Source organism: Crinia signifera, chromosome 3, assembly GCF_055691185.1.
Source record: "Crinia signifera chromosome 3, ASM5569118v1, whole genome shotgun sequence".
NCBI classification, from domain to species: Eukaryota; Metazoa; Chordata; class Amphibia; order Anura; family Myobatrachidae; genus Crinia; species Crinia signifera.
Window position 1 is genome coordinate 80,581,867 of NC_139219.1, and position 19,964 is coordinate 80,601,830.

A 19,964-nucleotide genomic window follows, 5' to 3' on the forward strand; every position below is an offset into this window, starting at 1 on the left:
CGTGCTTTCAGGCCTCACTCAGCTCAATGAGAGCACCCAACTTGAAATAAAAAAGAGCAGATTGTTCACCAGGCTTCCCCTTGCTGTAGGAATCTTTGGCACTCCTTACCAATTGCTTCATATTTTGGAAATAATTAACACGGTCAAGAATTTACTGCATGGGAAGAAACAGACATATGCTGTCCTCGCTATGCAAATGAGCTCACTTTCTAAAAAAGCACCCTCATTCTGTCTTTAAACTGAGAAAAGAAACCCCATTAAGCTGGGGCACACAAAAATTGAGACAAAACTCAGTTTTGCTCCTCTCCACGGAAATCTTTAGTAAAAGGCGAAAGATTTGTGCGTTCTGAAGAGAAACCAGAGCATGACCAAGATTTCACCTGTCGTCTGAGTGCCGTGCTGGCAGGCCTCACTCAGCTCAATGAGAGCACCCAACTTGAAATAAAAAAGAGCAGATTGTTTACCAGGCTTCCCCTTGCTGTAGGAATCTTTGGCACTCCTTACCAATTGCTTCATATTTTGGAAATAATTAACACGGTCAAGAATTTACTGCATGGGAAGAAACAGACATATGCTGTCCTCGCTATGCAAATGAGCTCACTTTCTAGAAAGCACCCTCATTCTGTCTTTAAACTGAGAAAAGAAACCCCATAAAGCTGGGGCACACAAAAATTGAGACAAAACTCAGTTTTGCTCCTCTCCACGGAAATCTTTAGTAAAAGGCGAAAGATTTGTGCGTTCTGAAGAGAAACCAGAGCATGACCAAGATTTCACCTGTCGTCTGAGTGCCGTGCTGGCAGGCCTCACTCAGCTCAATGAGAGCACCCAACTTGAAATAAAAAAGAGCAGATTGTTCACCAGGCTTCCCCTTGCTGTAGGAATCTTTGGCACTCCTTACCAATTGCTTCATATTTTGGAAATTATTAACACGGTCAAGAATTTACTGCATGGGAAGAAACAGACATATGCTGTCCTCGCTATGCAAAGGAGCTCACTTTCTAGAAAGCACCCTCATTCTGTCTTTAAACTGAGAAAAGAAACCCCATTAAGCTGGGGCACACAAAAATTGAGACAAAACTCAATTTTGCTCCTCTCCACGGAAATCTTTAGTAAATGGCGAAAGATTTGTGCGTTCTGAAGAGAAACCAGAGCATGACCAAGATTTCACCTGTCGTCTGAGTGCCGTGCTGGCAGGCCTCACTCAGCTCAATGAGAGCACCCAACTTGAAATAAAAAAGAGCAGATTGTTCACCAGGCTTCCCCTTGCTGTAGGAATCTTTGGCACTCCTTACCAATTGCTTCATATTTTGGAAATAATTAACACGGTCAAGAATTTACTGCATGGGAAGAAACAGACATATGCTGTCCTCACTATGCAAATGAGCTCACTTTCTAGAAAGCACCCTCATTCTGTCTTTAAACTGAGAAAAGAAAGCCCATTAAGCTGGGGCACACAAAAATTGAGACAAAACTCAGTTTTGCTCCTCTCCACGGAAATCTTTAGTAAAAGGCGAAAGATTTGTGCGTTCTGAAGAGAAACTAGAGCATGACCAAGATTTCACCTGTCGTCTGAGTGCCGTGCTGGCAGGCCTCACTAGGCTCAATGAGAGCACCCAACTTGAAATAAAAAAGAGCAGATTGTTCACCAGGCTTCCCCTTGCTGTAGGAATCTTTGGCACTCCTTACCAATTGCTTCATATTTTGGAAATAATTAACACGGTCAAGAATTTACTGCATGGGAAGAAACAGACATATGCTGTCCTCGCTATGCAAATGAGCTCACTTTCTAGAAAGCACCCTCATTCTGTCTTTAAACTGAGAAAAGAAACCCCATTAAGCTGGGGCACACAAAAATTGAGACAAAACTCAGTTTTGCTCCTCTCCACGGAAATCTTTAGTAAAAGGCGAAAGATTTGTGCGTTCTGAAGAGAAACCAGAGCATGACCAAGATTTCACCTGTCGTCTGAGTGCCGTGCTGGCAGGCCTCACTCAGCTCAATGAGAGCACCCAACTTGAAATAAAAAAGAGCAGATTGTTCACCAGGCTTCCCCTTGCTGTAGGAATCTTTGGCACTCCTTACCAATTGCTTCATATTTTGGAAATAATTAACACGGTCAAGAATTTACTGCATGGGAAGAAACAGACATATGCTGTCCTCGCTATGCAAATGAGCTCACTTTCTAGAAAGCACCCTCATTCTGTCTTTAAACTGAGAAAAGAAACCCCATTAAGCTGGGGCACACAAAAATTGAGACAAAACTCAGTTTTGCTCCTCTCCACGGAAATCTTTAGTAAAAGGCGAAAGATTTGTGCGTTCTGAAGAGAAACCAGAGCATGACCAAGATTTCACCTGTCGTCTTAGTGCCGTGCTGGCAGGCCTCACTCAGCTCAATGAGAGCACCCAACTTGAAATAAAAAAAGAGCAGATTGTTCACCAGGCTTCCCCTTGCTGTAGGAATCTTTGGCACTCCTTACCAATTGCTTCATATTTTGGAAATAATTAACACGGTCAAGAATTTACTGCATGGGAAGAAACAGACATATGCTGTCCTCGCTATGCAAATGAGCTCACTTTCTAGAAAGCACCCTCATTCTGTCTTTAAACTGAGAAAAGAAACCCCATTAAGCTGGGGCACACAAAAATTGAGACAAAACTCAGTTTTGCTTCTCTCCACGGAAATCTTTAGTAAAAGGCAAAAGATTTGTGCGTTCTGAAGAGAAACCAGAGCATGACCAAGACTTCACCTGTCGTCTGAGTGCCGTGCTTTCAGGCCTCACTCAGCTCAATGAGAGCACCCAACTTGAAATAAAAAAGAGCAGATTGTTCACCAGGCTTCCCCTTGCTGTAGGAATCTTTGGCACTCCTTACCAATTGCTTCATATTTTGGAAATAATTAACACGGTCAAGAATTTACTGCATGGGAAGAAACAGACATATGCTGTCCTCGCTATGCAAATGAGCTCACTTTCTAAAAAAGCACCCTCATTCTGTCTTTAAACTGAGAAAAGAAACCCCATTAAGCTGGGGCACACAAAAATTGAGACAAAACTCAGTTTTGCTCCTCTCCACGGAAATCTTTAGTAAAAGGCGAAAGATTTGTGCGTTCTGAAGAGAAACCAGAGCATGACCAAGATTTCACCTGTCGTCTGAGTGCCGTGCTGGCAGGCCTCACTCAGCTCAATGAGAGCACCCAACTTGAAATAAAAAAGAGCAGATTGTTTACCAGGCTTCCCCTTGCTGTAGGAATCTTTGGCACTCCTTACCAATTGCTTCATATTTTGGAAATAATTAACACGGTCAAGAATTTACTGCATGGGAAGAAACAGACATATGCTGTCCTCGCTATGCAAATGAGCTCACTTTCTAGAAAGCACCCTCATTCTGTCTTTAAACTGAGAAAAGAAACCCTATAAAGCTGGGGCACACAAAAATTGAGACAAAACTCAGTTTTGCTCCTCTCCACGGAAATCTTTAGTAAAAGGCGAAAGATTTGTGCATTCTGAAGAGAAACCAAAGCATGACCAAGATTTGACCTGTCGTCTGAGTGCCGTGCTGGCAGGCCTCACTCAGCTCAATGAGAGCACCCAACTTGAAATAAAAAAGAGCAGATTGTTCACCAGGCTTCCCCTTGCTGTAGGAATCTTTGGCACTCCTTACCAATTGCTTCATATTTTGGAAATTATTAACACGGTCAAGAATTTACTGCATGGGAAGAAACAGACATATGCTGTCCTCGCTATGCAAAGGAGCTCACTTTCTAGAAAGCACCCTCATTCTGTCTTTAAACTGAGAAAAGAAACCCCATTAAGCTGGGGCACACAAAAATTGAGACAAAACTCAGTTTTGCTCCTCTCCACGGAAATCTTTAGTAAAAGGCGAAAGATTTGTGCGTTCTGAAGAGAAACCAGAGCATGACCAAGATTTCACCTGTCGTCTGAGTGCCGTGCTGGCAGGCCTCACTCAGCTCAATGAGAGCACCCAACTTGAAATAAAAAAGAGCAGATTGTTCACCAGGCTTCCCCTTGCTGTAGGAATCTTTGGCACTCCTTACCAATTGCTTCATATTTTGGAAATAATTAACACGGTCAAGAATTTACTGCATGGGAAGAAACAGACATATGCTGTCCTCGCTATGCAAATGAGCTCACTTTCTAGAAAGCACCCTCATTCTGTCTTTAAACTGAGAAAAGAAACCCCATTAAGCTGGGGCACACAGAAATTGAGACAAAACTCAGTTTTGCTCCTCTCCACGGAAATCTTTAGTAAAAGGCGAAAGATTTGTGCGTTCTGAAGAGAAACTAGAGCATGACCAAGATTTCACCTGTCGTCTGAGTGCCGTGCTGGCAGGCCTCACTAGGCTCAATGAGAGCACCCAACTTGAAATAAAAAAGAGCAGATTGTTCACCAGGCTTCCCCTTGCTGTAGGAATCTTTGTCACTCCTTACCAATTGCTTCATATTTTGGAAATAATTAACACGGTCAAGAATTTACTGCATGGGAAGAAACAGACATATGCTGTCCTCGCTATGCAAATGAGCTCACTTTCTAGAAAGCACCCTCATTCTGTCTTTAAACTGAGAAAAGAAACCCCATTAAGCTGGGGCACACAAAAATTGAGACAAAACTCAGTTTTGCTCCTCTCCACGGAAATCTTTAGTAAAAGGCGAAAGATTTGTGCGTTCTGAAGAGAAACCAGAGCATGACCAAGATTTCACCTGTCGTCTGAGTGCCGTGCTGGCAGGCCTCACTCAGCTCAATGAGAGCACCCAACTTGAAATAAAAAAGAGCAGATTGTTCACCAGGCTTCCCCTTGCTGTAGGAATCTTTGGCACTCCTTACCAATTGCTTCATATTTTGGAAATAATTAACACGGTCAAGAATTTACTGCATGGGAAGAAACAGACATATGCTGTCCTCGCTATGCAAATGAGCTCACTTTCTAGAAAGCACCCTCATTCTGTCTTTAAACTGAGAAAAGAAACCCCATTAAGCTGGGGCACACAAAAATTGAGACAAAACTCAGTTTTGCTCCTCTCCACGGAAATCTTTAGTAAAAGGCGAAAGATTTGTGCGTTCTGAAGAGAAACTAGAGCATGACCAAGATTTCACCTGTCGTCTGAGTGCCGTGCTGGCAGGCCTCACTAGGCTCAATGAGAGCACCCAACTTGAAATAAAAAAGAGCAGATTGTTCACCAGGCTTCCCCTTGCTGTAGGAATCTTTGGCACTCCTTACCAATTGCTTCATATTTTGGAAATAATTAACACGGTCAAGAATTTACTGCATGGGAAGAAACAGACATATGCTGTCCTCGCTATGCAAATGAGCTCACTTTCTAGAAAGCACCCTCATTCTGTCTTTAAACTGAGAAAAGAAACCCCATTAAGCTGGGGCACACAAAAATTGAGACAAAACTCAGTTTTGCTCCTCTCCACGGAAATCTTTAGTAAAAGGCGAAAGATTTGTGCGTTCTGAAGAGAAACCAGAGCATGACCAAGATTTCACCTGTCGTCTGAGTGCCGTGCTGGCAGGCCTCACTCAGCTCAATGAGAGCACCCAACTTGAAATAAAAAAGAGCAGATTGTTCACCAGGCTTCCCCTTGCTGTAGGAATCTTTGGCACTCCTTACCAATTGCTTCATATTTTGGAAATAATTAACACGGTCAAGAATTTACTGCATGGGAAGAAACAGACATATGCTGTCCTCGCTATGCAAATGAGCTCACTTTCTAGAAAGCACCCTCATTCTGTCTTTAAACTGAGAAAAGAAACCCCATTAAGCTGGGGCACACAAAAATTGAGACAAAACTCAGTTTTGCTCCTCTCCACGGAAATCTTTAGTAAAAGGCGAAAGATTTGTGCGTTCTGAAGAGAAACCAGAGCATGACCAAGATTTCACCTGTCGTCTTAGTGCCGTGCTGGCAGGCCTCACTCAGCTCAATGAGAGCACCCAACTTGAAATAAAAAAAGAGCAGATTGTTCACCAGGCTTCCCCTTGCTGTAGGAATCTTTGGCACTCCTTACCAATTGCTTCATATTTTGGAAATAATTAACACGGTCAAGAATTTACTGCATGGGAAGAAACAGACATATGCTGTCCTCGCTATGCAAATGAGCTCACTTTCTAGAAAGCACCCTCATTCTGTCTTTAAACTGAGAAAAGAAACCCCATTAAGCTGGGGCACACAAAAATTGAGACAAAACTCAGTTTTGCTTCTCTCCACGGAAATCTTTAGTAAAAGGCAAAAGATTTGTGCGTTCTGAAGAGAAACCAGAGCATGACCAAGACTTCACCTGTCGTCTGAGTGCCGTGCTTTCAGGCCTCACTCAGCTCAATGAGAGCACCCAACTTGAAATAAAAAAGAGCAGATTGTTCACCAGGCTTCCCCTTGCTGTAGGAATCTTTGGCACTCCTTACCAATTGCTTCATATTTTGGAAATAATTAACACGGTCAAGAATTTACTGCATGGGAAGAAACAGACATATGCTGTCCTCGCTATGCAAATGAGCTCACTTTCTAAAAAAGCACCCTCATTCTGTCTTTAAACTGAGAAAAGAAACCCCATTAAGCTGGGGCACACAAAAATTGAGACAAAACTCAGTTTTGCTCCTCTCCACGGAAATCTTTAGTAAAAGGCGAAAGATTTGTGCGTTCTGAAGAGAAACCAGAGCATGACCAAGATTTCACCTGTCGTCTGAGTGCCGTGCTGGCAGGCCTCACTCAGCTCAATGAGAGCACCCAACTTGAAATAAAAAAGAGCAGATTGTTTACCAGGCTTCCCCTTGCTGTAGGAATCTTTGGCACTCCTTACCAATTGCTTCATATTTTGGAAATAATTAACACGGTCAAGAATTTACTGCATGGGAAGAAACAGACATATGCTGTCCTCGCTATGCAAATGAGCTCACTTTCTAGAAAGCACCCTCATTCTGTCTTTAAACTGAGAAAAGAAACCCTATAAAGCTGGGGCACACAAAAATTGAGACAAAACTCAGTTTTGCTCCTCTCCACGGAAATCTTTAGTAAAAGGCGAAAGATTTGTGCATTCTGAAGAGAAACCAAAGCATGACCAAGATTTCACCTGTCGTCTGAGTGCCGTGCTGGCAGGCCTCACTCAGCTCAATGAGAGCACCCAACTTGAAATAAAAAAAGAGCAGATTGTTCACCAGGCTTCCCCTTGCTGTAGGAATCTTTGGCACTCCTTACCAATTGCTTCATATTTTGGAAATAATTAACACGGTCAAGAATTTACTGCATGGGAAGAAACAGACATATGCTGTCCTCGCTATGCAAATGAGCTCACTTTCTAGAAAGCACCCTCATTCTGTCTTTAAACTGAGAAAAGAAACCCCATAAAGCTGGGGCACACAAAAATTGAGACAAAACTCAGTTTTGCTCCTCTCCACGGAAATCTTTAGTAAAAGGCGAAAGATTTGTGCGTTCTGAAGAGAAACCAGAGCATGACCAAGATTTCACCTGTCGTCTGAGTGCCGTGCTGGCAGGCCTCACTCAGCTCAATGAGAGCACCCAACTTGAAATAAAAAAGAGCAGATTGTTCACCAGGCTTCCCCTTGCTGTAGGAATCTTTGGCACTCCTTACCAATTGCTTCATATTTTGGAAATTATTAACACGGTCAAGAATTTACTGCATGGGAAGAAACAGACATATGCTGTCCTCGCTATGCAAAGGAGCTCACTTTCTAGAAAGCACCCTCATTCTGTCTTTAAACTGAGAAAAGAAACCCCATTAAGCTGGGGCACACAAAAATTGAGACAAAACTCAGTTTTGCTCCTCTCCACGGAAATCTTTAGTAAAAGGCGAAAGATTTGTGCGTTCTGAAGAGAAACCAGAGCATGACCAAGATTTCACCTGTCGTCTGAGTGCCGTGCTGGCAGGCCTCACTCAGCTCAATGAGAGCACCCAACTTGAAATAAAAAAGAGCAGATTGTTCACCAGGCTTCCCCTTGCTGTAGGAATCTTTGGCACTCCTTACCAATTGCTTCATATTTTGGAAATAATTAACACGGTCAAGAATTTACTGCATGGGAAGAAACAGACATATGCTGTCCTCGCTATGCAAATGAGCTCACTTTCTAGAAAGCACCCTCATTCTGTCTTTAAACTGAGAAAAGAAACCCCATTAAGCTGGGGCACACAGAAATTGAGACAAAACTCAGTTTTGCTCCTCTCCACGGAAATCTTTAGTAAAAGGCGAAAGATTTGTGCGTTCTGAAGAGAAACTAGAGCATGACCAAGATTTCACCTGTCGTCTGAGTGCCGTGCTGGCAGGCCTCACTAGGCTCAATGAGAGCACCCAACTTGAAATAAAAAAGAGCAGATTGTTCACCAGGCTTCCCCTTGCTGTAGGAATCTTTGTCACTCCTTACCAATTGCTTCATATTTTGGAAATAATTAACACGGTCAAGAATTTACTGCATGGGAAGAAACAGACATATGCTGTCCTCGCTATGCAAATGAGCTCACTTTCTAGAAAGCACCCTCATTCTGTCTTTAAACTGAGAAAAGAAACCCCATTAAGCTGGGGCACACAAAAATTGAGACAAAACTCAGTTTTGCTCCTCTCCACGGAAATCTTTAGTAAAAGGCGAAAGATTTGTGCGTTCTGAAGAGAAACCAGAGCATGACCAAGATTTCACCTGTCGTCTGAGTGCCGTGCTGGCAGGCCTCACTCAGCTCAATGAGAGCACCCAACTTGAAATAAAAAAGAGCAGATTGTTCACCAGGCTTCCCCTTGCTGTAGGAATCTTTGGCACTCCTTACCAATTGCTTCATATTTTGGAAATAATTAACACGGTCAAGAATTTACTGCATGGGAAGAAACAGACATATGCTGTCCTCGCTATGCAAATGAGCTCACTTTCTAGAAAGCACCCTCATTCTGTCTTTAAACTGAGAAAAGAAACCCCATTAAGCTGGGGCACACAAAAATTGAGACAAAACTCAGTTTTGCTTCTCTCCACGGAAATCTTTAGTAAAAGGCGAAAGATTTGTGCGTTCTGAAGAGAAACCAGAGCATAACCAAGATTTCACCTGTCGTCTGAGTGCCGTGATGGCAGGCCTCACTCAGCTCAATGAGAGCACCCAACTTGAAATAAAAAAGAGCAGATTGTTCACCAGGCTTCCCCTTGCTGTAGGAATCTTTGGCACTCCTTACCAATTGCTTCATATTTTGGAAATAATTAACACGGTCAAGAATTTACTGCATGGGAAGAAACAGACATATGCTGTCCTCGCTATGCAAATGAGCTCACTTTCTAGAAAGCACCCTCATTCTGTCTTTAAACTGAGAAAAGAAACCCCATTAAGTTGGGGCACACAAAAATTGAGACAAAACTCAGTTTTGCTCCTCTCCACGGAAATCTTTAGTAAAAGGCGAAAGATTTGTGCGTTCTGAAGAGAAACCAGAGCATGACCAAGATTTCACCTGTCGTCTGAGTGCCGTGCTGGCAGGCCTCACTCAGCTCAATGAGAGCACCCAACTTGAAATAAAAAAAGAGCAGATTGTTCACCAGGCTTCCCCTTGCTGTAGGAATCTTTGGCACTCCTTACCAATTGCTTCATATTTTGGAAATAATTAACACGGTCAAGAATTTACTGCATGGGAAGAAACAGACATATGCTGTCCTCGCTATGCAAATGAGCTCACTTTCTAGAAAGCACCCTCATTCTGTCTTTAAACTGAGAAAAGAAACCCCATTAAGCTGGGGCACACAAAAATTGAGACAAAACTCAGTTCTGCTCCTCTCCACGGAAATCTTTAGTAAAAGGCGAAAGATTTGTGCGTTCTGAAGAGAAACCAGAGCATGACCAAGATTTCACCTGTCGTCTGAGTGCCGTGCTGGCAGGCCTCACTCAGCTCAATGAGAGCACCCAACTTGAAATAAAAAAGAGCAGATTGTTCACCAGGCTTCCCCTTGCTGTAGGAATCTTTGGCACTCCTTACCAATTGCTTCATATCTTTGGCACTCCTTACCAATTGCTTCATATTTTGGAAATAATTAACACGGTCAAGAATTTACTGCATGGGAAGAAACAGACATATGCTGTCCTCGCTATGCAAATGAGCTCACTTTCTAGAAAGCACCCTCATTCTGTCTTTAAACTGAGAAAAGAAACCCCATTAAGCTGGGGCACACAAAAATTGAGACAAAACTCAGTTTTGCTCCTCTCCACGGAAATCTTTAGTAAAAGGCGAAAGATTTGTGCGTTCTGAAGAGAAACCAGAGCATGACCAAGATTTCACCTGTCGTCTGAGTGCCGTGATGGCAGGCCTCACTCAGCTCAATGAGAGCACCCAACTTGAAATAAAAAAAGAGCAGATTGTTCACCAGGCTTCCCCTTGCTGTAGGAATCTTTGGCACTCCTTACCAATTGCTTCATATTTTGGAAATAATTAACACGGTCAAGAATTTACTGCATGGGAAGAAACAGACATATGCTGTCCCCGCTATGCAAATGAGCTCACTTTCTAGAAAGCACCCTCATTCTGTCTTTAAACTGAGAAAAGAAACCCCATTAAGTTGGGGCACACAAAAATTGAGACAAAACTCAGTTTTGCTCCTCTCCACGGAAATCTTTAGTAAAAGGCGAAAGATTTGTGCATTCTGAAGAGAAACCAGAGCATGACCAAGATTTCACCTGTCGTCTGAGTGCCGTGCTGGCAGGCCTCACTCAGCTCAATGAGAGCACCCAACTTGAAATAAAAAAAGAGCAGATTGTTCACCAGGCTTCCCCTTGCTGTAGGAATCTTTGGCACTCCTTACCAATTGCTTCATATTTTGGAAATAATTAACACGGTCAAGAATTTACTGCATGGGAAGAAACAGACATATGCTGTCCTCGCTATGCAAATGAGCTCACTTTCTAGAAAGCACCCTCATTCTGTCTTTAAACTGAGAAAAGAAACCCCATTAAGCTGGGGCACACAAAAATTGAGACAAAACTCAGTTCTGCTCCTCTCCACGGAAATCTTTAGTAAAAGGCGAAAGATTTGTGCGTTCTGAAGAGAAACCAGAGCATGACCAAGATTTCACCTGTCGTCTGAGTGCCGTGCTGGCAGGCCTCACTCAGCTCAATGAGAGCACCCAATTTGAAATAAAAAAGAGCAGATTGTTCACCAGGCTTCCCCTTGCTGTAGGAATCTTTGGCACTCCTTACCAATTGCTTCATATTTTGGAAATAATTAACACGGTCAAGAATTTACTGCATGGGAAGAAACAGACATATGCTGTCCTCGCTATGCAAATGAGCTCACTTTCTAGAAAGCACCCTCATTCTGTCTTTAAACTGAGAAAAGAAACCCCATAAAGCTGGGGCACACAAAAATTGAGACAAAACTCAGTTTTGCTCCTCTCCACGGAAATCTTTAGTAAAAGGCGAAAGATTTGTGCGTTCTGAAGAGAAACCAGAGCATGACCAAGATTTCACCTGTCGTCTGAGTGCCGTGCTGGCAGGCCTCACTCAGCTCAATGAGAGCACCCAACTTGAAATAAAAAAGAGCAGATTGTTCACCAGGCTTCCCCTTGCTGTAGGAATCTTTGGCACTCCTTACCAATTGCTTCATATTTTGGAAATAATTAACACGGTCAAGAATTTACTGCATGGGAAGAAACAGACATATGCTGTCCTCGCTATGCAAATGAGCTCACTTTCTAGAAAGCACCCTCATTCTGTCTTTAAACAGAGAAAAGAAACCCCATTAAGCTGGGGCACACAAAAATTGAGACAAAACTCAGTTCTGCTCCTCTCCACGGAAATCTTTAGTAAAAGGCGAAAGATTTGTGCGTTCTGAAGAGAAACCAGAGCATGACCAAGATTTCACCTGTCGTCTGAGTGCCGTGATGGCAGGCCTCACTCAGCTCAATGAGAGCACCCAACTTGAAATAAAAAAGAGCAGATTGTTCACCAGGCTTCCCCTTGCTGTAGGAATCTTTGGCACTCCTTACCAATTGCTTCATATCTTTGGCACTCCTTACCAATTGCTTCATATTTTGGAAATAATTAACACGGTCAAGAATTTACTGCATGGGAAGAAACAGACATATGCTGTCCTCGCTATGCAAATGAGCTCACTTTCTAGAAAGCACCCTCATTCTGTCTTTAAACTGAGAAAAGAAACCCCATTAAGCTGGGGCACACAAAAATTGAGACAAAACTCAGTTTTGCTCCTCTCCACGGAAATCTTTAGTAAAAGGCGAAAGATTTGTGCGTTCTGAAGAGAAACCAGAGCATGACCAAGATTTCACCTGTCGTCTGAGTGCCGTGCTTTCAGGCCTCACTCAGCTCAATGAGAGCACCCAACTTGAAATAAAAAAGAGCAGATTGTTCACCAGGCTTCCCCTTGCTGTAGGAATCTTTGGCACTCCTTACCAATTGCTTCATATTTTGGAAATAATTAACACGGTCAAGAATTTACTGCATGGGAAGAAACAGACATATGCTGTCCTCGCTATGCAAATGAGCTCACTTTCTAAAAAAGCACCCTCATTCTGTCTTTAAACTGAGAAAAGAAACCCCATTAAGCTGGGGCACACAAAAATTGAGACAAAACTCAGTTTTGCTCCTCTCCACGGAAATCTTTAGTAAAAGGCGAAAGATTTGTGCGTTCTGAAGAGAAACCAGAGCATGACCAAGATTTCACCTGTCGTCTTAGTGCCGTGCTGGCAGGCCTCACTCAGCTCAATGAGAGCACCCAACTTGAAATAAAAAAAGAGCAGATTGTTCACCAGGCTTCCCCTTGCTGTAGGAATCTTTGGCACTCCTTACCAATTGCTTCATATTTTGGAAATAATTAACACGGTCAAGAATTTACTGCATGGGAAGAAACAGACATATGCTGTCCTCGCTATGCAAATGAGCTCACTTTCTAGAAAGCACCCTCATTCTGTCTTTAAACTGAGAAAAGAAACCCCATTAAGCTGGGGCACACAAAAATTGAGACAAAACTCAGTTTTGCTTCTCTCCACGGAAATCTTTAGTAAAAGGCGAAAGATTTGTGCGTTCTGAAGAGAAACCAGAGCATAACCAAGATTTCACCTGTCGTCTGAGTGCCGTGATGGCAGGCCTCACTCAGCTCAATGAGAGCACCCAACTTGAAATAAAAAAGAGCAGATTGTTCACCAGGCTTCCCCTTGCTGTAGGAATCTTTGGCACTCCTTACCAATTGCTTCATATTTTGGAAATAATTAACACGGTCAAGAATTTACTGCATGGGAAGAAACAGACATATGCTGTCCTCGCTATGCAAATGAGCTCACTTTCTAGAAAGCACCCTCATTCTGTCTTTAAACTGAGAAAAGAAACCCCATTAAGTTGGGGCACACAAAAATTGAGACAAAACTCAGTTTTGCTCCTCTCCACGGAAATCTTTAGTAAAAGGCGAAAGATTTGTGCGTTCTGAAGAGAAACCAGAGCATGACCAAGATTTCACCTGTCGTCTGAGTGCCGTGCTGGCAGGCCTCACTCAGCTCAATGAGAGCACCCAACTTGAAATAAAAAAAGAGCAGATTGTTCACCAGGCTTCCCCTTGCTGTAGGAATCTTTGGCACTCCTTACCAATTGCTTCATATTTTGGAAATAATTAACACGGTCAAGAATTTACTGCATGGGAAGAAACAGACATATGCTGTCCTCGCTATGCAAATGAGCTCACTTTCTAGAAAGCACCCTCATTCTGTCTTTAAACTGAGAAAAGAAACCCCATTAAGCTGGGGCACACAAAAATTGAGACAAAACTCAGTTCTGCTCCTCTCCACGGAAATCTTTAGTAAAAGGCGAAAGATTTGTGCGTTCTGAAGAGAAACCAGAGCATGACCAAGATTTCACCTGTCGTCTGAGTGCCGTGCTGGCAGGCCTCACTCAGCTCAATGAGAGCACCCAACTTGAAATAAAAAAGAGCAGATTGTTCACCAGGCTTCCCCTTGCTGTAGGAATCTTTGGCACTCCTTACCAATTGCTTCATATTTTGGAAATAATTAACACGGTCAAGAATTTACTGCATGGGAAGAAACAGACATATGCTGTCCTCGCTATGCAAATGAGCTCACTTTCTAGAAAGCACCCTCATTCTGTCTTTAAACTGAGAAAAGAAACCCCATTAAGCTGGGGCACACAAAAATTGAGACAAAACTCAGTTTTGCTTCTCTCCACGGAAATCTTTAGTAAAAGGCGAAAGATTTGTGCGTTCTGAAGAGAAACCAGAGCATAACCAAGATTTCACCTGTCGTCTGAGTGCCGTGATGGCAGGCCTCACTCAGCTCAATGAGAGCACCCAACTTGAAATAAAAAAGAGCAGATTGTTCACCAGGCTTCCCCTTGCTGTAGGAATCTTTGGCACTCCTTACCAATTGCTTCATATTTTGGAAATAATTAACACGGTCAAGAATTTACTGCATGGGAAGAAACAGACATATGCTGTCCTCGCTATGCAAATGAGCTCACTTTCTAGAAAGCACCCTCATTCTGTCTTTAAACTGAGAAAAGAAACCCCATTAAGTTGGGGCACACAAAAATTGAGACAAAACTCAGTTTTGCTCCTCTCCACGGAAATCTTTAGTAAAAGGCGAAAGATTTGTGCGTTCTGAAGAGAAACCAGAGCATGACCAAGATTTCACCTGTCGTCTGAGTGCCGTGCTGGCAGGCCTCACTCAGCTCAATGAGAGCACCCAACTTGAAATAAAAAAAGAGCAGATTGTTCACCAGGCTTCCCCTTGCTGTAGGAATCTTTGGCACTCCTTACCAATTGCTTCATATTTTGGAAATAATTAACACGGTCAAGAATTTACTGCATGGGAAGAAACAGACATATGCTGTCCTCGCTATGCAAATGAGCTCACTTTCTAGAAAGCACCCTCATTCTGTCTTTAAACTGAGAAAAGAAACCCCATTAAGCTGGGGCACACAAAAATTGAGACAAAACTCAGTTCTGCTCCTCTCCACGGAAATCTTTAGTAAAAGGCGAAAGATTTGTGCGTTCTGAAGAGAAACCAGAGCATGACCAAGATTTCACCTGTCGTCTGAGTGCCGTGCTGGCAGGCCTCACTCAGCTCAATGAGAGCACCCAACTTGAAATAAAAAAGAGCAGATTGTTCACCAGGCTTCCCCTTGCTGTAGGAATCTTTGGCACTCCTTACCAATTGCTTCATATCTTTGGCACTCCTTACCAATTGCTTCATATTTTGGAAATAATTAACACGGTCAAGAATTTACTGCATGGGAAGAAACAGACATATGCTGTCCTCGCTATGCAAATGAGCTCACTTTCTAGAAAGCACCCTCATTCTGTCTTTAAACTGAGAAAAGAAACCCCATTAAGCTGGGGCACACAAAAATTGAGACAAAACTCAGTTTTGCTCCTCTCCACGGAAATCTTTAGTAAAAGGCGAAAGATTTGTGCGTTCTGAAGAGAAACCAGAGCATGACCAAGATTTCACCTGTCGTCTGAGTGCCGTGATGGCAGGCCTCACTCAGCTCAATGAGAGCACCCAACTTGAAATAAAAAAAGAGCAGATTGTTCACCAGGCTTCCCCTTGCTGTAGGAATCTTTGGCACTCCTTACCAATTGCTTCATATTTTGGAAATAATTAACACGGTCAAGAATTTACTGCATGGGAAGAAACAGACATATGCTGTCCCCGCTATGCAAATGAGCTCACTTTCTAGAAAGCACCCTCATTCTGTCTTTAAACTGAGAAAAGAAACCCCATTAAGTTGGGGCACACAAAAATTGAGACAAAACTCAGTTTTGCTCCTCTCCACGGAAATCTTTAGTAAAAGGCGAAAGATTTGTGCATTCTGAAGAGAAACCAGAGCATGACCAAGATTTCACCTGTCGTCTGAGTGCCGTGCTGGCAGGCCTCACTCAGCTCAATGAGAGCACCCAACTTGAAATAAAAAAAGAGCAGATTGTTCACCAGGCTTCCCCTTGCTGTAGGAATCTTTGGCACTCCTTACCAATTGCTTCATATTTTGGAAATAATTAACACGGTCAAGAATTTACTGCATGGGAAGAAACAGACATATGCTGTCCTCGCTATGCAAATGAGCTCACTTTCTAGAAAGCACCCTCATTCTGTCTTTAAACTGAGAAAAGAAACCCCATTAAGCTGGGGCACACAAAAATTGAGACAAAACTCAGTTCTGCTCCTCTCCACGGAAATCTTTAGTAAAAGGCGAAAGATTTGTGCGTTCTGAAGAGAAACCAGAGCATGACCAAGATTTCACCTGTCGTCTGAGTGCCGTGCTGGCAGGCCTCACTCAGCTCAATGAGAGCACCCAACTTGAAATAAAAAAGAGCAGATTGTTCACCAGGCTTCCCCTTGCTGTAGGAATCTTTGGCACTCCTTACCAATTGCTTCATATTTTGGAAATAATTAACACGGTCAAGAATTTACTGCATGGGAAGAAACAGACATATGCTGTCCTCGCTATGCAAATGAGCTCACTTTCTAGAAAGCACCCTCATTCTGTCTTTAAACTGAGAAAAGAAACCCCATAAAGCTGGGGCACACAAAAATTGAGACAAAACTCAGTTTTGCTCCTCTCCACGGAAATCTTTAGTAAAAGGCGAAAGATTTGTGCGTTCTGAAGAGAAACCAGAGCATGACCAAGATTTCACCTGTCGTCTGAGTGCCGTGCTGGCAGGCCTCACTCAGCTCAATGAGAGCACCCAACTTGAAATAAAAAAGAGCAGATTGTTCACCAGGCTTCCCCTTGCTGTAGGAATCTTTGGCACTCCTTACCAATTGCTTCATATTTTGGAAATAATTAACACGGTCAAGAATTTACTGCATGGGAAGAAACAGACATATGCTGTCCTCGCTATGCAAATGAGCTCACTTTCTAGAAAGCACCCTCATTCTGTCTTTAAACAGAGAAAAGAAACCCCATTAAGCTGGGGCACACAAAAATTGAGACAAAACTCAGTTCTGCTCCTCTCCACGGAAATCTTTAGTAAAAGGCGAAAGATTTGTGCGTTCTGAAGAGAAACCAGAGCATGACCAAGATTTCACCTGTCGTCTGAGTGCCGTGATGGCAGGCCTCACTCAGCTCAATGAGAGCACCCAACTTGAAATAAAAAAGAGCAGATTGTTCACCAGGCTTCCCCTTGCTGTAGGAATCTTTGGCACTCCTTACCAATTGCTTCATATCTTTGGCACTCCTTACCAATTGCTTCATATTTTGGAAATAATTAACACGGTCAAGAATTTACTGCATGGGAAGAAACAGACATATGCTGTCCTCGCTATGCAAATGAGCTCACTTTCTAGAAAGCACCCTCATTCTGTCTTTAAACTGAGAAAAGAAACCCCATTAAGCTGGGGCACACAAAAATTGAGACAAAACTCAGTTTTGCTCCTCTCCACGGAAATCTTTAGTAAAAGGCGAAAGATTTGTGCGTTCTGAAGAGAAACCAGAGCATGACCAAGATTTCACCTGTCGTCTGAGTGCCGTGCTTTCAGGCCTCACTCAGCTCAATGAGAGCACCCAACTTGAAATAAAAAAGAGCAGATTGTTCACCAGGCTTCCCCTTGCTGTAGGAATCTTTGGCACTCCTTACCAATTGCTTCATATTTTGGAAATAATTAACACGGTCAAGAATTTACTGCATGGGAAGAAACAGACATATGCTGTCCTCGCTATGCAAATGAGCTCACTTTCTAAAAAAGCACCCTCATTCTGTCTTTAAACTGAGAAAAGAAACCCCATTAAGCTGGGGCACACAAAAATTGAGACAAAACTCAGTTTTGCTCCTCTCCACGGAAATCTTTAGTAAAAGGCGAAAGATTTGTGCGTTCTGAAGAGAAACCAGAGCATGACCAAGATTTCACCTGTCGTCTTAGTGCCGTGCTGGCAGGCCTCACTCAGCTCAATGAGAGCACCCAACTTGAAATAAAAAAAGAGCAGATTGTTCACCAGGCTTCCCCTTGCTGTAGGAATCTTTGGCACTCCTTACCAATTGCTTCATATTTTGGAAATAATTAACACGGTCAAGAATTTACTGCATGGGAAGAAACAGACATATGCTGTCCTCGCTATGCAAATGAGCTCACTTTCTAGAAAGCACCCTCATTCTGTCTTTAAACTGAGAAAAGAAACCCCATTAAGCTGGGGCACACAAAAATTGAGACAAAACTCAGTTTTGCTTCTCTCCACGGAAATCTTTAGTAAAAGGCGAAAGATTTGTGCGTTCTGAAGAGAAACCAGAGCATAACCAAGATTTCACCTGTCGTCTGAGTGCCGTGATGGCAGGCCTCACTCAGCTCAATGAGAGCACCCAACTTGAAATAAAAAAGAGCAGATTGTTCACCAGGCTTCCCCTTGCTGTAGGAATCTTTGGCACTCCTTACCAATTGCTTCATATTTTGGAAATAATTAACACGGTCAAGAATTTACTGCATGGGAAGAAACAGACATATGCTGTCCTCGCTATGCAAATGAGCTCACTTTCTAGAAAGCACCCTCATTCTGTCTTTAAACTGAGAAAAGAAACCCCATTAAGTTGGGGCACACAAAAATTGAGACAAAACTCAGTTTTGCTCCTCTCCACGGAAATCTTTAGTAAAAGGCGAAAGATTTGTGCGTTCTGAAGAGAAACCAGAGCATGACCAAGATTTCACCTGTCGTCTGAGTGCCGTGCTGGCAGGCCTCACTCAGCTCAATGAGAGCACCCAACTTGAAATAAAAAAAGAGCAGATTGTTCACCAGGCTTCCCCTTGCTGTAGGAATCTTTGGCACTCCTTACCAATTGCTTCATATTTTGGAAATAATTAACACGGTCAAGAATTTACTGCATGGGAAGAAACAGACATATGCTGTCCTCGCTATGCAAATGAGCTCACTTTCTAGAAAGCACCCTCATTCTGTCTTTAAACTGAGAAAAGAAACCCCATTAAGCTGGGGCACACAAAAATTGAGACAAAACTCAGTTCTGCTCCTCTCCACGGAAATCTTTAGTAAAAGGCGAAAGATTTGTGCGTTCTGAAGAGAAACCAGAGCATGACCAAGATTTCACCTGTCGTCTGAGTGCCGTGCTGGCAGGCCTCACTCAGCTCAATGAGAGCACCCAACTTGAAATAAAAAAGAGCAGATTGTTCACCAGGATTCCCCTTGCTGTAGGAATCTTTGGCACTCCTTACCAATTGCTTCATATCTTTGGCACTCCTTACCAATTGCTTCATATTTTGGAAATAATTAACACGGTCAAGAATTTACTGCATGGGAAGAAACAGACATATGCTGTCCTCGCTATGCAAATGAGCTCACTTTCTAGAAAGCACCCTCATTCTGTCTTTAAACTGAGAAAAGAAACCCCATTAAGCTGGGGCACACAAAAATTGAGACAAAACTCAGTTTTGCTCCTCTCCACGGAAATCTTTAGTAAAAGGCGAAAGATTTGTGTGTTCTGAAGAGAAACCAGAGCATGACCAAGATTTCACCTGTCGTCTGAGTGCCGTGCTTTAAGGCCTCACTCAGCTCAATGAGAGCACCCAACTTGAAATAAAAAAGAGCAGATTGTTCACCAGGCTTCCCCTTGCTGTAGGAATCTTTGGCACTCCTTACCAATTGCTTCATATTTTGGAAATAATTAACACGGTCAAGAATTTACTGCATGGGAAGAAACAGACATATGCTGTCCTCGCTATGCAAATGAGCTCACTTTCTAAAAAAGCACCCTCATTCTGTCTTTAAACTGAGAAAAGAAACCCCATTAAGCTGGGGCACACAAAAATTGAGACAAAACTCAGTTTTGCTCCTCTCCACGGAAATCTTTAGTAAAAGGCGAAAGATTTGTGCGTTCTGAAGAGAAACTAGAGCATGACCAAGATTTCACCTGTCGTCTGAGTGCCGTGCTGGCAGGCCTCACTAGGCTCAATGAGAGCACCCAACTTGAAATAAAAAAGAGCAGATTGTTCACCAGGCTTCCCCTTGCTGTAGGAATCT

At 42.8% G+C, this 19,964-nt stretch overlaps 50 non-coding genes across 50 annotated transcripts; all 50 read right to left on the reverse strand.

Moving 5' to 3' along the window:
* Positions 1-250: 250 nt before the first annotated feature.
* On the reverse strand, positions 251-366 carry LOC146065233 (U5 spliceosomal RNA). The gene has a single exon (XR_014472118.1). It is a non-coding gene; the product is annotated as a U5 spliceosomal RNA (small nuclear RNA).
* Positions 367-644: 278 nt separating this feature from the next.
* Positions 645-760, reverse strand: LOC146066229 (U5 spliceosomal RNA). The gene has a single exon (XR_014472922.1). It is a non-coding gene; the product is annotated as a U5 spliceosomal RNA (small nuclear RNA).
* Positions 761-1,038: 278 nt separating this feature from the next.
* Positions 1,039-1,154, reverse strand: LOC146065867 (U5 spliceosomal RNA). The gene has a single exon (XR_014472675.1). It is a non-coding gene; the product is annotated as a U5 spliceosomal RNA (small nuclear RNA).
* Positions 1,155-1,432: 278 nt separating this feature from the next.
* Positions 1,433-1,548, reverse strand: LOC146065907 (U5 spliceosomal RNA). The gene has a single exon (XR_014472715.1). It is a non-coding gene; the product is annotated as a U5 spliceosomal RNA (small nuclear RNA).
* A 278-nt stretch (positions 1,549-1,826) lies between these two features.
* On the reverse strand, positions 1,827-1,942 carry LOC146065234 (U5 spliceosomal RNA). Its single transcript, XR_014472119.1, has one exon. It is a non-coding gene; the product is annotated as a U5 spliceosomal RNA (small nuclear RNA).
* A 278-nt stretch (positions 1,943-2,220) lies between these two features.
* Positions 2,221-2,336, reverse strand: LOC146065235 (U5 spliceosomal RNA). The gene has a single exon (XR_014472120.1). It is a non-coding gene; the product is annotated as a U5 spliceosomal RNA (small nuclear RNA).
* Positions 2,337-2,615: 279 nt separating this feature from the next.
* Positions 2,616-2,731, reverse strand: LOC146064958 (U5 spliceosomal RNA). Its single transcript, XR_014471879.1, has one exon. It is a non-coding gene; the product is annotated as a U5 spliceosomal RNA (small nuclear RNA).
* A 279-nt stretch (positions 2,732-3,010) lies between these two features.
* On the reverse strand, positions 3,011-3,126 carry LOC146065237 (U5 spliceosomal RNA). Its single transcript, XR_014472121.1, has one exon. It is a non-coding gene; the product is annotated as a U5 spliceosomal RNA (small nuclear RNA).
* Positions 3,127-3,404: 278 nt separating this feature from the next.
* On the reverse strand, positions 3,405-3,520 carry LOC146065930 (U5 spliceosomal RNA). Its single transcript, XR_014472736.1, has one exon. It is a non-coding gene; the product is annotated as a U5 spliceosomal RNA (small nuclear RNA).
* Positions 3,521-3,798: 278 nt separating this feature from the next.
* On the reverse strand, positions 3,799-3,914 carry LOC146065238 (U5 spliceosomal RNA). Its single transcript, XR_014472122.1, has one exon. It is a non-coding gene; the product is annotated as a U5 spliceosomal RNA (small nuclear RNA).
* Positions 3,915-4,192: 278 nt separating this feature from the next.
* LOC146065910 (U5 spliceosomal RNA) lies at positions 4,193-4,308 on the reverse strand. The gene has a single exon (XR_014472718.1). It is a non-coding gene; the product is annotated as a U5 spliceosomal RNA (small nuclear RNA).
* Positions 4,309-4,586: 278 nt separating this feature from the next.
* On the reverse strand, positions 4,587-4,702 carry LOC146065239 (U5 spliceosomal RNA). Its single transcript, XR_014472123.1, has one exon. It is a non-coding gene; the product is annotated as a U5 spliceosomal RNA (small nuclear RNA).
* A 278-nt stretch (positions 4,703-4,980) lies between these two features.
* LOC146065745 (U5 spliceosomal RNA) lies at positions 4,981-5,096 on the reverse strand. The gene has a single exon (XR_014472559.1). It is a non-coding gene; the product is annotated as a U5 spliceosomal RNA (small nuclear RNA).
* Positions 5,097-5,374: 278 nt separating this feature from the next.
* Positions 5,375-5,490, reverse strand: LOC146065240 (U5 spliceosomal RNA). Its single transcript, XR_014472124.1, has one exon. It is a non-coding gene; the product is annotated as a U5 spliceosomal RNA (small nuclear RNA).
* Positions 5,491-5,768: 278 nt separating this feature from the next.
* On the reverse strand, positions 5,769-5,884 carry LOC146065241 (U5 spliceosomal RNA). Its single transcript, XR_014472125.1, has one exon. It is a non-coding gene; the product is annotated as a U5 spliceosomal RNA (small nuclear RNA).
* A 279-nt stretch (positions 5,885-6,163) lies between these two features.
* On the reverse strand, positions 6,164-6,279 carry LOC146064960 (U5 spliceosomal RNA). The gene has a single exon (XR_014471880.1). It is a non-coding gene; the product is annotated as a U5 spliceosomal RNA (small nuclear RNA).
* Positions 6,280-6,558: 279 nt separating this feature from the next.
* On the reverse strand, positions 6,559-6,674 carry LOC146065243 (U5 spliceosomal RNA). Its single transcript, XR_014472126.1, has one exon. It is a non-coding gene; the product is annotated as a U5 spliceosomal RNA (small nuclear RNA).
* Positions 6,675-6,952: 278 nt separating this feature from the next.
* Positions 6,953-7,068, reverse strand: LOC146065931 (U5 spliceosomal RNA). The gene has a single exon (XR_014472737.1). It is a non-coding gene; the product is annotated as a U5 spliceosomal RNA (small nuclear RNA).
* A 279-nt stretch (positions 7,069-7,347) lies between these two features.
* LOC146066230 (U5 spliceosomal RNA) lies at positions 7,348-7,463 on the reverse strand. Its single transcript, XR_014472923.1, has one exon. It is a non-coding gene; the product is annotated as a U5 spliceosomal RNA (small nuclear RNA).
* A 278-nt stretch (positions 7,464-7,741) lies between these two features.
* On the reverse strand, positions 7,742-7,857 carry LOC146065244 (U5 spliceosomal RNA). Its single transcript, XR_014472127.1, has one exon. It is a non-coding gene; the product is annotated as a U5 spliceosomal RNA (small nuclear RNA).
* A 278-nt stretch (positions 7,858-8,135) lies between these two features.
* LOC146065911 (U5 spliceosomal RNA) lies at positions 8,136-8,251 on the reverse strand. Its single transcript, XR_014472719.1, has one exon. It is a non-coding gene; the product is annotated as a U5 spliceosomal RNA (small nuclear RNA).
* A 278-nt stretch (positions 8,252-8,529) lies between these two features.
* Positions 8,530-8,645, reverse strand: LOC146065245 (U5 spliceosomal RNA). The gene has a single exon (XR_014472128.1). It is a non-coding gene; the product is annotated as a U5 spliceosomal RNA (small nuclear RNA).
* A 278-nt stretch (positions 8,646-8,923) lies between these two features.
* Positions 8,924-9,039, reverse strand: LOC146066239 (U5 spliceosomal RNA). Its single transcript, XR_014472931.1, has one exon. It is a non-coding gene; the product is annotated as a U5 spliceosomal RNA (small nuclear RNA).
* A 278-nt stretch (positions 9,040-9,317) lies between these two features.
* Positions 9,318-9,433, reverse strand: LOC146066150 (U5 spliceosomal RNA). Its single transcript, XR_014472851.1, has one exon. It is a non-coding gene; the product is annotated as a U5 spliceosomal RNA (small nuclear RNA).
* Positions 9,434-9,712: 279 nt separating this feature from the next.
* On the reverse strand, positions 9,713-9,828 carry LOC146065604 (U5 spliceosomal RNA). The gene has a single exon (XR_014472437.1). It is a non-coding gene; the product is annotated as a U5 spliceosomal RNA (small nuclear RNA).
* Positions 9,829-10,136: 308 nt separating this feature from the next.
* On the reverse strand, positions 10,137-10,252 carry LOC146065246 (U5 spliceosomal RNA). The gene has a single exon (XR_014472129.1). It is a non-coding gene; the product is annotated as a U5 spliceosomal RNA (small nuclear RNA).
* A 279-nt stretch (positions 10,253-10,531) lies between these two features.
* LOC146065560 (U5 spliceosomal RNA) lies at positions 10,532-10,647 on the reverse strand. The gene has a single exon (XR_014472401.1). It is a non-coding gene; the product is annotated as a U5 spliceosomal RNA (small nuclear RNA).
* A 279-nt stretch (positions 10,648-10,926) lies between these two features.
* On the reverse strand, positions 10,927-11,042 carry LOC146065605 (U5 spliceosomal RNA). The gene has a single exon (XR_014472438.1). It is a non-coding gene; the product is annotated as a U5 spliceosomal RNA (small nuclear RNA).
* Positions 11,043-11,320: 278 nt separating this feature from the next.
* On the reverse strand, positions 11,321-11,436 carry LOC146066231 (U5 spliceosomal RNA). Its single transcript, XR_014472924.1, has one exon. It is a non-coding gene; the product is annotated as a U5 spliceosomal RNA (small nuclear RNA).
* A 278-nt stretch (positions 11,437-11,714) lies between these two features.
* LOC146065606 (U5 spliceosomal RNA) lies at positions 11,715-11,830 on the reverse strand. The gene has a single exon (XR_014472439.1). It is a non-coding gene; the product is annotated as a U5 spliceosomal RNA (small nuclear RNA).
* Positions 11,831-12,138: 308 nt separating this feature from the next.
* On the reverse strand, positions 12,139-12,254 carry LOC146065248 (U5 spliceosomal RNA). The gene has a single exon (XR_014472130.1). It is a non-coding gene; the product is annotated as a U5 spliceosomal RNA (small nuclear RNA).
* A 279-nt stretch (positions 12,255-12,533) lies between these two features.
* On the reverse strand, positions 12,534-12,649 carry LOC146065250 (U5 spliceosomal RNA). Its single transcript, XR_014472131.1, has one exon. It is a non-coding gene; the product is annotated as a U5 spliceosomal RNA (small nuclear RNA).
* A 279-nt stretch (positions 12,650-12,928) lies between these two features.
* Positions 12,929-13,044, reverse strand: LOC146066240 (U5 spliceosomal RNA). Its single transcript, XR_014472932.1, has one exon. It is a non-coding gene; the product is annotated as a U5 spliceosomal RNA (small nuclear RNA).
* Positions 13,045-13,322: 278 nt separating this feature from the next.
* On the reverse strand, positions 13,323-13,438 carry LOC146066151 (U5 spliceosomal RNA). Its single transcript, XR_014472852.1, has one exon. It is a non-coding gene; the product is annotated as a U5 spliceosomal RNA (small nuclear RNA).
* Positions 13,439-13,717: 279 nt separating this feature from the next.
* LOC146065607 (U5 spliceosomal RNA) lies at positions 13,718-13,833 on the reverse strand. The gene has a single exon (XR_014472440.1). It is a non-coding gene; the product is annotated as a U5 spliceosomal RNA (small nuclear RNA).
* A 278-nt stretch (positions 13,834-14,111) lies between these two features.
* LOC146064954 (U5 spliceosomal RNA) lies at positions 14,112-14,227 on the reverse strand. The gene has a single exon (XR_014471875.1). It is a non-coding gene; the product is annotated as a U5 spliceosomal RNA (small nuclear RNA).
* A 278-nt stretch (positions 14,228-14,505) lies between these two features.
* LOC146066152 (U5 spliceosomal RNA) lies at positions 14,506-14,621 on the reverse strand. Its single transcript, XR_014472853.1, has one exon. It is a non-coding gene; the product is annotated as a U5 spliceosomal RNA (small nuclear RNA).
* A 279-nt stretch (positions 14,622-14,900) lies between these two features.
* LOC146065608 (U5 spliceosomal RNA) lies at positions 14,901-15,016 on the reverse strand. The gene has a single exon (XR_014472441.1). It is a non-coding gene; the product is annotated as a U5 spliceosomal RNA (small nuclear RNA).
* Positions 15,017-15,324: 308 nt separating this feature from the next.
* Positions 15,325-15,440, reverse strand: LOC146065251 (U5 spliceosomal RNA). The gene has a single exon (XR_014472132.1). It is a non-coding gene; the product is annotated as a U5 spliceosomal RNA (small nuclear RNA).
* Positions 15,441-15,719: 279 nt separating this feature from the next.
* On the reverse strand, positions 15,720-15,835 carry LOC146065561 (U5 spliceosomal RNA). The gene has a single exon (XR_014472402.1). It is a non-coding gene; the product is annotated as a U5 spliceosomal RNA (small nuclear RNA).
* Positions 15,836-16,114: 279 nt separating this feature from the next.
* LOC146065609 (U5 spliceosomal RNA) lies at positions 16,115-16,230 on the reverse strand. The gene has a single exon (XR_014472442.1). It is a non-coding gene; the product is annotated as a U5 spliceosomal RNA (small nuclear RNA).
* A 278-nt stretch (positions 16,231-16,508) lies between these two features.
* Positions 16,509-16,624, reverse strand: LOC146066232 (U5 spliceosomal RNA). Its single transcript, XR_014472925.1, has one exon. It is a non-coding gene; the product is annotated as a U5 spliceosomal RNA (small nuclear RNA).
* A 278-nt stretch (positions 16,625-16,902) lies between these two features.
* LOC146065611 (U5 spliceosomal RNA) lies at positions 16,903-17,018 on the reverse strand. The gene has a single exon (XR_014472443.1). It is a non-coding gene; the product is annotated as a U5 spliceosomal RNA (small nuclear RNA).
* Positions 17,019-17,326: 308 nt separating this feature from the next.
* LOC146065252 (U5 spliceosomal RNA) lies at positions 17,327-17,442 on the reverse strand. The gene has a single exon (XR_014472133.1). It is a non-coding gene; the product is annotated as a U5 spliceosomal RNA (small nuclear RNA).
* A 279-nt stretch (positions 17,443-17,721) lies between these two features.
* Positions 17,722-17,837, reverse strand: LOC146065253 (U5 spliceosomal RNA). The gene has a single exon (XR_014472134.1). It is a non-coding gene; the product is annotated as a U5 spliceosomal RNA (small nuclear RNA).
* Positions 17,838-18,116: 279 nt separating this feature from the next.
* LOC146064955 (U5 spliceosomal RNA) lies at positions 18,117-18,232 on the reverse strand. Its single transcript, XR_014471876.1, has one exon. It is a non-coding gene; the product is annotated as a U5 spliceosomal RNA (small nuclear RNA).
* A 278-nt stretch (positions 18,233-18,510) lies between these two features.
* LOC146066153 (U5 spliceosomal RNA) lies at positions 18,511-18,626 on the reverse strand. Its single transcript, XR_014472854.1, has one exon. It is a non-coding gene; the product is annotated as a U5 spliceosomal RNA (small nuclear RNA).
* Positions 18,627-18,905: 279 nt separating this feature from the next.
* LOC146065612 (U5 spliceosomal RNA) lies at positions 18,906-19,021 on the reverse strand. The gene has a single exon (XR_014472444.1). It is a non-coding gene; the product is annotated as a U5 spliceosomal RNA (small nuclear RNA).
* Positions 19,022-19,329: 308 nt separating this feature from the next.
* Positions 19,330-19,445, reverse strand: LOC146065786 (U5 spliceosomal RNA). The gene has a single exon (XR_014472599.1). It is a non-coding gene; the product is annotated as a U5 spliceosomal RNA (small nuclear RNA).
* Positions 19,446-19,724: 279 nt separating this feature from the next.
* LOC146065746 (U5 spliceosomal RNA) lies at positions 19,725-19,840 on the reverse strand. The gene has a single exon (XR_014472560.1). It is a non-coding gene; the product is annotated as a U5 spliceosomal RNA (small nuclear RNA).
* Between the last annotated feature and the right edge of the window lie 124 nt (positions 19,841-19,964).